Source organism: Nansenia antarctica (assembly GCF_963989245.1).
Source record: "Nansenia antarctica genome assembly, chromosome: 6".
Classification (NCBI taxonomy): Eukaryota; Metazoa; Chordata; class Actinopteri; order Argentiniformes; family Microstomatidae; genus Nansenia; species Nansenia antarctica.
Window position 1 is genome coordinate 50,575,250 of NC_137676.1, and position 10,789 is coordinate 50,586,038.

Sequence of the window (10,789 nt, forward strand, 5' to 3'; positions counted from 1 at the left end):
AAAAAAGCATTGTTCCATTGATTGATTATACAGGCCTTTGATATTTTATTTATGTGAAGAATTCCCTCTGAGTCTCCTCCCATATTGTACAATCCTTGAGGGCCACAATTTTATTTAATTTAGCGATAGTTTGACTGACCTATGCATTCTTGCCCATCCATTACAGTTCATTTATGACTTTTATTATCTTGTTAAAATTCATTGGGGCAATACTTATGTATTATATATAAACACACATTTTCAAACCAATTCATCGTGTATTGTTTTTAGTTTAAGCTCCAAGGCATTTTTAAAATCTTCGTAGAGTTGCCTGACTGACATCAAAGCATGGTTGAGTGCAAACATCCTCAATTTAAATGAGAGCAAGACTGAGATAATTCTATTTGCCAACACTTCTCTAGGCCCTTCTGTCGATGCTCTAGGTCCCCTTGGCTCAAACATCTGCTCCTCAGTCAGAAATTTTGGAGTGATTTTTGACAGTGACTTCAAATTCACCAAGCAGGTTTGCTCTGTGGTCAAAAATTGCTTTTTTCACCTTAAAACAAGGGCCTATCTTCCTCAGAAGGACCTAGAGAAGGTGTTCCATGCCTTCACAACAACCCGGCTGCCTCCCGTCATTGCACTTTTTGTACTTTTATATCTGCACTTGTATTGCACCTTGTTTTTAGTGTATTTTTATCTGTTGTTTCCCTTTTACGAGTGTTTTCTGTTAAGCACTTTGGGTGGCTGTTTTTGTCGTTGTAAAATGTGCTATATAAATAAACATTATTTACTTATTTACTTAAACTTTACCTGTTCCAAATACAACTAGTGCCTCTTTCAAATGTCAAAATGTAGAATAGGAATTTAACGTCCACCATGGATGATTACAGAGCATACGAGGGGTGGGAGCTGAATGACAAACACACACAGCTCCTGACTGTCAGAGATCAGAGACTCTGTAGTCCATGTGACCTTTTCTGATTGGTGGACTGGACTTTAAGTATGATCACTCTGCTAGTCCAAGTGGCCTCTGCTGATTGGTGAAGTGACCTGGAATGACGTGCTCCAATCAGCACCAACCAGGAAGTGGACCAACACATGGACACATGCATGCACACACGGACACACACACAAACACACATACGCACACCCACACGCACATGCACATGCACATGCACATGCACACACGAACACACACACACACACACACACACACACACAGACACACACACACACACACACACACACACACACACACACACACACACCGGCATGCGCCTTGCTTGTGGAGTGATCAGTGCTGATTATGCGTGTCCAAACAGAGCGTGCTCAGTGAGGATCGTCTGCACCCCACAACCCTAAGAGACTAAGTGGTTCCAGACTGACGCTCAATCACTGAACATGTTTGTGTGTATGTGTGTGTGTGTGTGTGTGTTTGTTTACCTGTGTGTGTGTGTCTACCATGGTCTCTAGGAATCTGTCAGACAATCCATCATTACTGTATGACAGGAACCTGATTACTACTTACAGACACACACGCACACACACAGCATCATGGCATACACAAACACACACACACACACACACACACACACACACACACACACACACACACAAATACCCTCTTACAAACACACCCACACACACACACACACACACACACACATACACACACACACACACACACACACACACACACACACACACACACATCATGAACCTTAATTCATCCTCTGCCCAGCAGGCCTTCTGACCCAGTGATTACAGGCTAATGACCAGTAATCAGACTGGGAGCCCAGAGAGCAGGGAGCAACACAGAGGCATGTCAACTCACTCCCATTCCCCAAGTCTCCTATTGGCTGATCCATCCCTGCTTGGCCCCTCCTCTTCCCTGGTGGCCACACATCCCTACTCTATGTCTCGGCTGCAACAGGTAAAACTACTACATGCACGGTTTCAATTAGTGAACTAAACTGTGACCATGGGGAGTTGAATACAGAGATGTCAAAGTACCATTCTTCACTGAGGCCCCCCCATCCACCCCTAACTCCCTACGGCATTCCCCCTCCCCCTTTCTCCCACCTCCTCTCCCCTTTCTCCCCCCTCCTCCCCACTCGCTGGTGTGGACAAGGCTTCTCTCTCCTTCACTCCTCTCCTGCTCATCCCCCCCCCCGCCCCCTATCTCTTTCTCTCTCTCCTACCTAACAGAATGCAAGATGGATGTTCAACATATAAATCAGAGAGCGCAAGGCATGCAGCGTGGAGAAATGGTGTGTGTGTGTGTGTGTGTGTGTGTGTGTGTGTCGGTGCATGGGTCAGTCCCTCAGAGGCCCCCTGAGGGTCCCTGTATATTCAATAAGCCCCAAAGCAGTCACATCATAATACACCCCTGAGCACCAATCGCTAATGAATGGACTTTATTTGTCATTGCTACAGTACAGGTACCAAACAACGAAATTTAGGAGGGGTGGCTCCCCTGGTGTTAGGAAAGGGGAAAAAAAACACATTTTAGAAAAAGCATAAAAGCATAAAATCACAAGAAGGTAAGGAGCTGGTTTACATCAATAAAGGCTATGTACACAATCCACTGTACTATACTGCACAGATAGTCAACTAGGGTTGTCATATTGCACAAAAGTATTTTTTCACGTTATTTAAAGTGTCACAGTTTGCAGGCTTGAAATGTACATGTTTGTGCCTCAGCACTAGCTGCCATACAATCCGTCCAGACTGTCCTGGGCCCAGAACTTAGGCCTTTGCTGTGTTCAGGGCCTTGACGGCCCTGTGGTAGAAGCAGTTCTTCAGTCTGTTTGTCTTAGCGGCCGGGGTCCTGTACCTCCTTTTCGAGGGCAGCCTGATAAAGTGTACGTGCCCAGGGTGGGTCGGGTCCCTGGAGATCTTGGAGGCCTTCCTGAGACAGCGTGTGTTGTACAGCTCCTCCAGAAAGGGGAGGGGGGCGCCGGTGATCTTCTGTGCTGTTCTCACGACTCTCTGTAGCGCATTTCTCTCCGCTGTTGTGCAGCTGTAGAACCAGTTGCAGATGCCGTAGGTGAGGATGCTCTCCACTGCGCCGCGGTAGAAGGCCACCAGTATCTCCTGCTTGTTGTGTTCTTTCCTGAGGCATCTCAGGGTGTATAGCTGCTGTTGTGCCCTCTTGATGGTGCCTTTAGTGTTGTCCTTCCAGGTCAGGTCATCCCGCATGTGATGTCCCAGGAATCGGAGGGTTGAGACTCTCTCCACGCTCTCTCCGTCGATGAGCAGGGGCTGGATCTCTGACTTTTTCCTCCTGAAGTCTACGATGAATTCCTGGGTCTTTGACTTGTTCAGCAGCAGGTTGTTAACCTTGCACAGCTTGCTCAGTTGCTCTACCTCATCCCTGTACGCCGCCTCGTCCCCCCCCAAGATACATCCCACCACGGTGGTGTCGTCTGCAAACTTTACGATGTAGTTGCTGGGGTGGACGGGGGTGAAGTCGTGGGTGTAGAGGTTGTAGAGGATGGGGCTTAGCACGCAGCCCTGGGGGGACCCAGTGCTGAGGCTGAGGGCTGTGGAGGTGTGGGGGCCCACCCGCACCCTCTGGGGGCGGTCGGTCAGGAAGTCCTTGATCCACGCACATATAGAGTGTGATAGACCCAGGTCTAGTAGTTTGGTCACTAGCCTGTCTGGAAGGATGGTGTTGAAGGCAGAGCTGAAGTCCACAAAGAGCAGTCTCGCGTAGCTGTTTCCCCTCTCCAGGTGGGATAGAGTGGCGTGGAGAGTCGTCGCGATGGCGTCCTCTGTGGACCTGTGGGCTCCAGTGGTGTAGTCTACGTGATACGCGGGACTACGCCGTATACCCACTAGGAATGGCCAAGGATTTGCGTATACCCACTAGGAATGGCCAAGGATTTGCATATACCCACTTAAAAATGCGCGAGATTACGTATACCCACTTAAAAATGCGCGAGATTACGTATACCCACTTAAAAAGAGGATACGTAACGGTGTTATATACAACAGATAGATCCGGTCCATTCATGTCTCTATTGGTCAGTTTGAGTTCCAGCCGTACAAATATCCATACGCACGGGCCGGCTAACTGGAATCTTGACACATCTTGTATTACACCGCGTTTGTATATTTTACCCGGCGTGCCTAACCACTCCGCTAGCTGTACCAAATACACACCTGTGCCGCACCATAACGCTTATTGTGACAGAACTTTCAAAACTTCCCAGATATGAAGCGAAAGCAAATGACACTTTTTGAGTGTTTTAGTAAGCCTTCCCCTGAAGCTACTGCCGCTTCTGGTGACACTGACACTGACATGAATGTTACAGAAAAAGAGCCAGATGATTAGGCTAATGCTATCCAGCACCAACCCGATGCCATCGTAACGTCACCTGGTGGTAAGTGAAAGTACCATATGATATGCGTTATCATTAACGTAAACCGTAACAGCAGGGTATTATTGTTGGTATATTGAATTGTATCTAGAACTAGCTAGCTAACTTCACTAACGTTAGCTGCGTTAATATTCTCTGTATAGTTATTCTCTGTCAGAATAGTAGTGTGATGATGGATCAATGAATGCGGGGGAAGGGGAGAGAGAACTTAGATACTGTGTGTGTGCGCATGTGCGTGTGTGTCTGTGTGCAGTAGAAAACAAACAGAATATGATGTTTATATCTCCTTGTTTCAGACGATGAGACAACTGAGAACTCCTGGCCAGCCTTGTGGACTGAAAGTCAGGCTAAGGAATTTAAAACAAGGCATCCTTGGTTACAGTGGAGGGACAGAACATTAGGTAATATCAGCACACATGAAAAGGCAAAGCTGATATAAACAATTGAAATTCATAAAGTCAATGACTATGCAAATGAGAGTTAATTCAGGGTCATCTTTAATGTGCATTAATTTAAGACATTTACCATTCAATTACTATATTGTAATGTTAGTTATCAATAGTTGTCAGATAATTAGCTATTGAAAGAGTGTAATGTTTTCCTCCTTTCATCTGCTTTTCAAGCATTTGCTAGCCATGGTGTGAAGATTGTAAACAGTTTATTCAATACTTTAGATTTAATTTAATTAAAATGTTGGCCCTGTTCAGCAGATGTTATTGCTAATATAGATACAAAACGTGTATGATGATGCTAATTAGTCGTGGTTTTGTTTACTTCAATGGGCCACCTGTAAGACTTTTTGAGCCAAGGAAGTACATCACAACATGGTTGAGAAGCCATCGTTCTGCCACACAAGCAAGGAGGCAATGCAAACCTCAGATGGCCGAGTACAAGCATATTTGGAAAGCTTTATAGACTACCAGGCTGTTTGTTTTTTTCTTATTTGAAGCGTTTGACTTGTAGCAGTTCTTGTGGCAGTTCTTGTAGCAGTTCTTGTGGCAGTTCTTGTAACAGTTCTTTCTTTCTTGCATTTAAGCTGAGAGTACATAGTGATGGTGATTAACACTAAACAGTAGAAAATCAGTCCACCCCCCTGCTGTAAATGCCATTGGTTGTTAAAGTCTTGTTTTGTTTATAACATTGAAATGTTTGTAAACACATAACCAGTCGTTCAGAATGCTCTCATATATGTGTAGATGCATACTGTATGCATAAGTGAGTATGGTGGTGCTTATGGGGTGTCGCTACGGGACGGGTGTCGCTCCAGGACACGTCGCTCTGGGACGGGTGAGCATGAAGCTGGGAGGGGAAAATCACAGTATACCCACTAGAAAAAACTAGACTACACCACTGGTGGGCTCTGTAGGCGAACTGGTATGGATCCAGGTTGGGCGGGAGGCGTGTGAGTATGTGGGCCCGGACTAGTTTCTCGAAGCACTTCATGATGATTGGTGCGAGTGCCACCGGGCGGTAGTCGTTTAGGCAGCTCACCATGCTTTTCTTCGGGACTGGGATGATAGTTGAGGTTTTCAGTTTTGGTGTGTGTGTGTGTGTGTTCATGTGTGTATTCGGCATGTGTGAGTGTGTGTGCGTGTGTGTGTGTGTGTGTGTGTGTTCAGAGTTCAGTGTGTGTCTTTCGGTGCCCGAAACTGTGATTGCCCACATTACAGAGCAAATTGTTGCCATTCGAGTGTACAGTACATACCAGGAGGGCTTCAGCTTTGGCCATTCTGGTCACAGAAAGGATCTAACCTCGACACACCCTCACACACAAACAAACACTAGTGGAAACATGTCTCACTACTTCACTGATGAATAAACAGACCAATAGGAAAAACAGCTGAACTATCCGAAAGGTTTTAGGTGGCTCTCACTAATGCCTGCAGAAGCCTAGGTAAGGACTTATATGCTATCCTGCTGTATAAACACACGCTATATATCCACACGTAGAATGCACATATGCACACACACACACACACACACACACACACACACACGCACACACACACACACACACACACACACACACACACACACACTAAATGCACACACGCACGCACACACATACATACAAACAAACACACACACACACACACACACCCTCACACACACACACGCACACACACTGGAGCTTCTCTGTAGTGCTGGCTGGGAACCCTCACGGTGGTAACACACACCCCGCTGAGCAGACAGAATCGGGGCTGTGATTCTGGCCTGTTTCCTTTTAACACGCATTCCTACGGAGACACCGGTGTATCGGTTGCAGGAATGCATGGTGTTGACGCGTTGGGATCTCTAAAACCAACGTGTTATTCTGGCCGCTGGACAGAAGGAGTCTGAGGCTGACGTTGTGCTGACGGGGAGACGAAGGTCCGCTCTGACAGAGACATTTGTCATCACAGCGGGGGTGAAATGGTCCCACGTCAGTTAGGGTCTGGAAGGTGGGGAGAGAGGGGGTGTGTGTAACGCAGGAGCTTGTCTATGGCACCATTGTGTGTGTGTGTGGGTGTGTATGTGTATGTGTAGGTGTGTGTGTAGGTGTGTGTGTGTGTGTGTGTGTGTGTGTGATAAGACCCTAACATGTTGTGACACTTGTGTATGTGTGAGGAATGGTGCTTTAATGGTAGCTGTCACACTGCTGGATGTGTGAAGAATGCACTCCCATGGGAAAAGTCACTGGCTTTGGACCAGGCAATGAGAAATGACTGCATGACTGTAGAGTGCAAAGCTTTGTGTGTGTGTGTGAGGCGGATGTCGTTTGAGGTGTTAAGTATTTGTTCATTTTAGTAGTCCTTCTGTTTCTGTGCTAGGCCTACACAAGTTTGATAACCATGAGTTTGCATCTGTGTGTGTGTGTGTGTGTGTGTGTGTGTGTGTGTGTGTGTTCAGTAGCGTGTATGTTTGCGCTTATGTGTGTGTGTGTGTGTGTGTGTGTGTGTGTGTGTGTGTGTGTGTGTGTGTGCATGTGTCAGGGGGCTATGACACTTTCCAGCCGTACAGAGTTAAAGGCTAAGTCCTTGTGAGAGATGGTGCTTGGCCTCTATTAACATATGTGTTATAGGGGTGTGTGTGTGGGGGGGGGGTGTAACCATGGCGAGGGCTCTTCATGTCCCTGACCTAGAGGAGAGGATTACCCCCCCAGACCCCTAAGGGAAGACACATCCATTATGATGACCCACCCCCCCCACATACACACACACACTCACACACACTCACACACACACAGCAGAGCTAAAAAGTGTTCTGGAAGATTTACGCTAGGTCGACAGGGGTACTGCTCTGACGTCAGACTGTGGTGCAAACAGCCCTATATCATCACATGACCTCATCATCGGCCCTGCTCAACCCCCCTCAACCCCCCTCAGCTCCTCTAGGAGAAAGACGAGAGCATTTATGTGGTTAGCTTGTTGAGTTGCATTTGTATACACAATGAAAACTGTCCATTGAGTCATTTTACCCCCCCCCCCCCCCCTCACGGTAATCTATCTTTGACGCTGCACAATGCATTATTACAGTGCCAAATGTCTTTGAACCGTGCTATGTTTCCTGGCAATCCATAGAATGGAATATTCTAGAGAAACCCACAACGCCACAACCAAGGATTTGTACAATGCCACAGTTCCAGGTTCATGCCCTCCATCTTGGCCTTGTGTGTTCTGTACATGGCCAACTTGGCCTGGCCACAAACAAAATGGACTCTTGGTATACTTTGCCCCCCCGAAAATAAAACAAACATTTGGAAATTGAAAACCTAGATTTAGAAATGGTTACAGACACATAAACAGTGGGAGCCACAGATTACACATCCACAACACAAGTGGTGTACTGTATCAGTTGCTACACACAAGGGATAGGCGTGGGAAACAATATGGTCACACAACGGTTTGATGGAATGGCACAGAGAGAGAATGGGAGAGCGAGAGAGAGAGAGATTGAGAGAGAGACACACACACACACACACACACACACACATACATACACACGCTTCAAGCATGTACACACACGCACACACACACACACACACACACACACACACACACACACACTTGCACGGACACGCACACACACATACACACACACACACACACACACACACACACACAGAAAAAGAGGACCCTTTCAAAGCCATAGCCTCTCGCCAGTATCCAAGAGGAACCCTCCTCCTCCCTGCTGTCCCAAAACTCCTTGGAGGGAGAAGAAGGGGCGAAGGAGAGGAGTGTCGGATGGAGCGAAGAGAGGGGGATGGAGGGAGGAGAGAGGCATGGAGGGAGGAGAGGGGGATGGAGGGAAGAGAGGGGGATGGAGGGAGGAGAGAGGCATGGAGGGAGGAGAGGGGGGTGGCGGGAAGAGAGGGGGATGGAGGGAGGAGAGAGGCATGGAGGGAGGAGAGGGGGATGGAGGGAGGCAAGAGGGAGGAGAGAGGGATAGAGGGAGGTGGAGGGAGGAGAGAGGGATGGAGAGGGATGGAGGAAAGAGAATGAGAGAAAGAGTTGGGATGTTTCCCTGGGGGCCCTTTCTCCATCATGGGGTTTTAATTATTCTCCTCCGCTTCTTCTCTCCCTCCCTGCCTCCATCCCACCATTCAGGAAACTAAATGAACTCTTCCCTCCGGCTGGGGATGATGTCATCCAGAGAAAGGAGTACTCCCCTGAAATGTCAGTGTGGCGGAGAATTGTAAAAGCAGAATAATCCACCCCTACATTGTCTAGTTTTAAGGTGCCATTACTCCCCCCCGGTATGGTAATCCTAGGGTAAGATGTTTGGATGCAAGATGGAAATCCCTAGGGGCGAAATGCATCAGTCCATTGTCCAGTTTTTAAGGCGGAATGATAATCTTTTAAAGGTGGAATGGTAATCTTTTAAAGGTGGAATGGTTTCTTTTGCTTTCTTTGGGGATAGAATGGTAATCCTTGAAAGGTGAAGAGGCTCTCCCTCTCTCTTGCTTAGTCTTAGGTAGGGATCATAACCTGCTTCTAGTTTGTCCTGGGCTTGGCCTGGGCTTGGCCTGGTCTTTCCCAAACGCCCCCCTGGGAGAGGAGAGGTTAGAGGGTGTATTGAGTGGTGTATTGATGGAGTGGACAAAAGAGCTATTGAAAACAGGGAACGAAAGAAGAGAAAAGAAGGAGAAAATAAAGAATGGTTCCCTGACCCAACCATGTAATACCGCACAGGATATTGACTTGGGCTGGAAGAAGGGGAGTGATTCTGGAGTTGTATTGATGTGGCTTAGTGAGAACCCACTCTTTGTGTGCGTGTGTGCGCGTGTGTCATAGTGTCTGTGTGTGCGAGCGTGTGTGTGCGTGCTTGTATGCGCGTCCGTGTGCATGTGTACAGTATGTGTGTGAGTCCAGGCTAACAGCAGCTATACTATAGGCAACTAGCCTGACCTCCCTCAGCCTAAGGTAACACAACACCCCAGTAAGAGAGTCTGTGGTTTTAACCTTTGACCCCGCGACCCCTGTCTTAGTTACCGTTCAACTGGGTGTGAAACGATCTGATTCTTGTGGTAAAGTTATAGCTACCTCACCACCCAGATCCTATGGCGTTGCTCTGAGAAATGACTGCCCAGTTCTGCGAGCTAATACAGCATCTAGTCCTCCCCGGAATTTCACAATCAATTTCGGACCAGATTCTTGACCAACTTAGTGGTTAAAAGTGCCCCAGTTTAAATGTTGAAATGTATAATGTGGTTTCAATGAAGTCTCAGGAGAGTTTTCAGTGGCAGACCTATTCACCTCTCCCCCTCGGCTCACTGTGGCTGCTTTACATGAGTGCAAGGCAGGGAAGTCAGGGCAGGGTAAGGAGAGGGCCAGGTTAGTGTGTGTGTGTGTGTGTGTGTGTGTGTGTGTGCGTGTGTGTGTGTGCGCACGTGTGTGTGTGTGCGTGTGTGTGTGTGTGTGAGTGCGTGCGTGTGTGTGTGCGTGTGTGTGTAAGTATGTGAGGGGATTAGTGGCTTTGGCCAAGGCTAATCTGTGGGTCCCTTGGGAGTCTGGGCCCTCGGCCGGGTGGAGTGTGAGGGAATGGCTGGTGTGTGATAGTGTGTGTTTTCATGGGCGTGCGTGCGAGTTGGCCAGGGCCTACTGCTGCGTGTACAAGGCTGTCTCTGTTACATTGACAGATAATGAGCGCTAAGCTCTCCAGAGGTGAACACTAACTTCTGCTTACATTTAGATTTACATTGAAGTCAGTTAGCAGATGCTTTTCTCCAAAGTGACTTACAATAAGTACACTTGTTTAAAGTAAGGCAATCAACGATACACCAGTCATCATAAGCGAAACTTTGGATAATGTAGGGTGTTTACTGGTAATGTAGGGTGTTAGGGGGTAATGTAGGGTGTTCGGGGCTAATGTAGGGTGTTCGGGGCTAATGTAGGGTGTTTACTGGTAATGTAGGGTGTTAGGGGGTAAAGTAGGATGTTTAC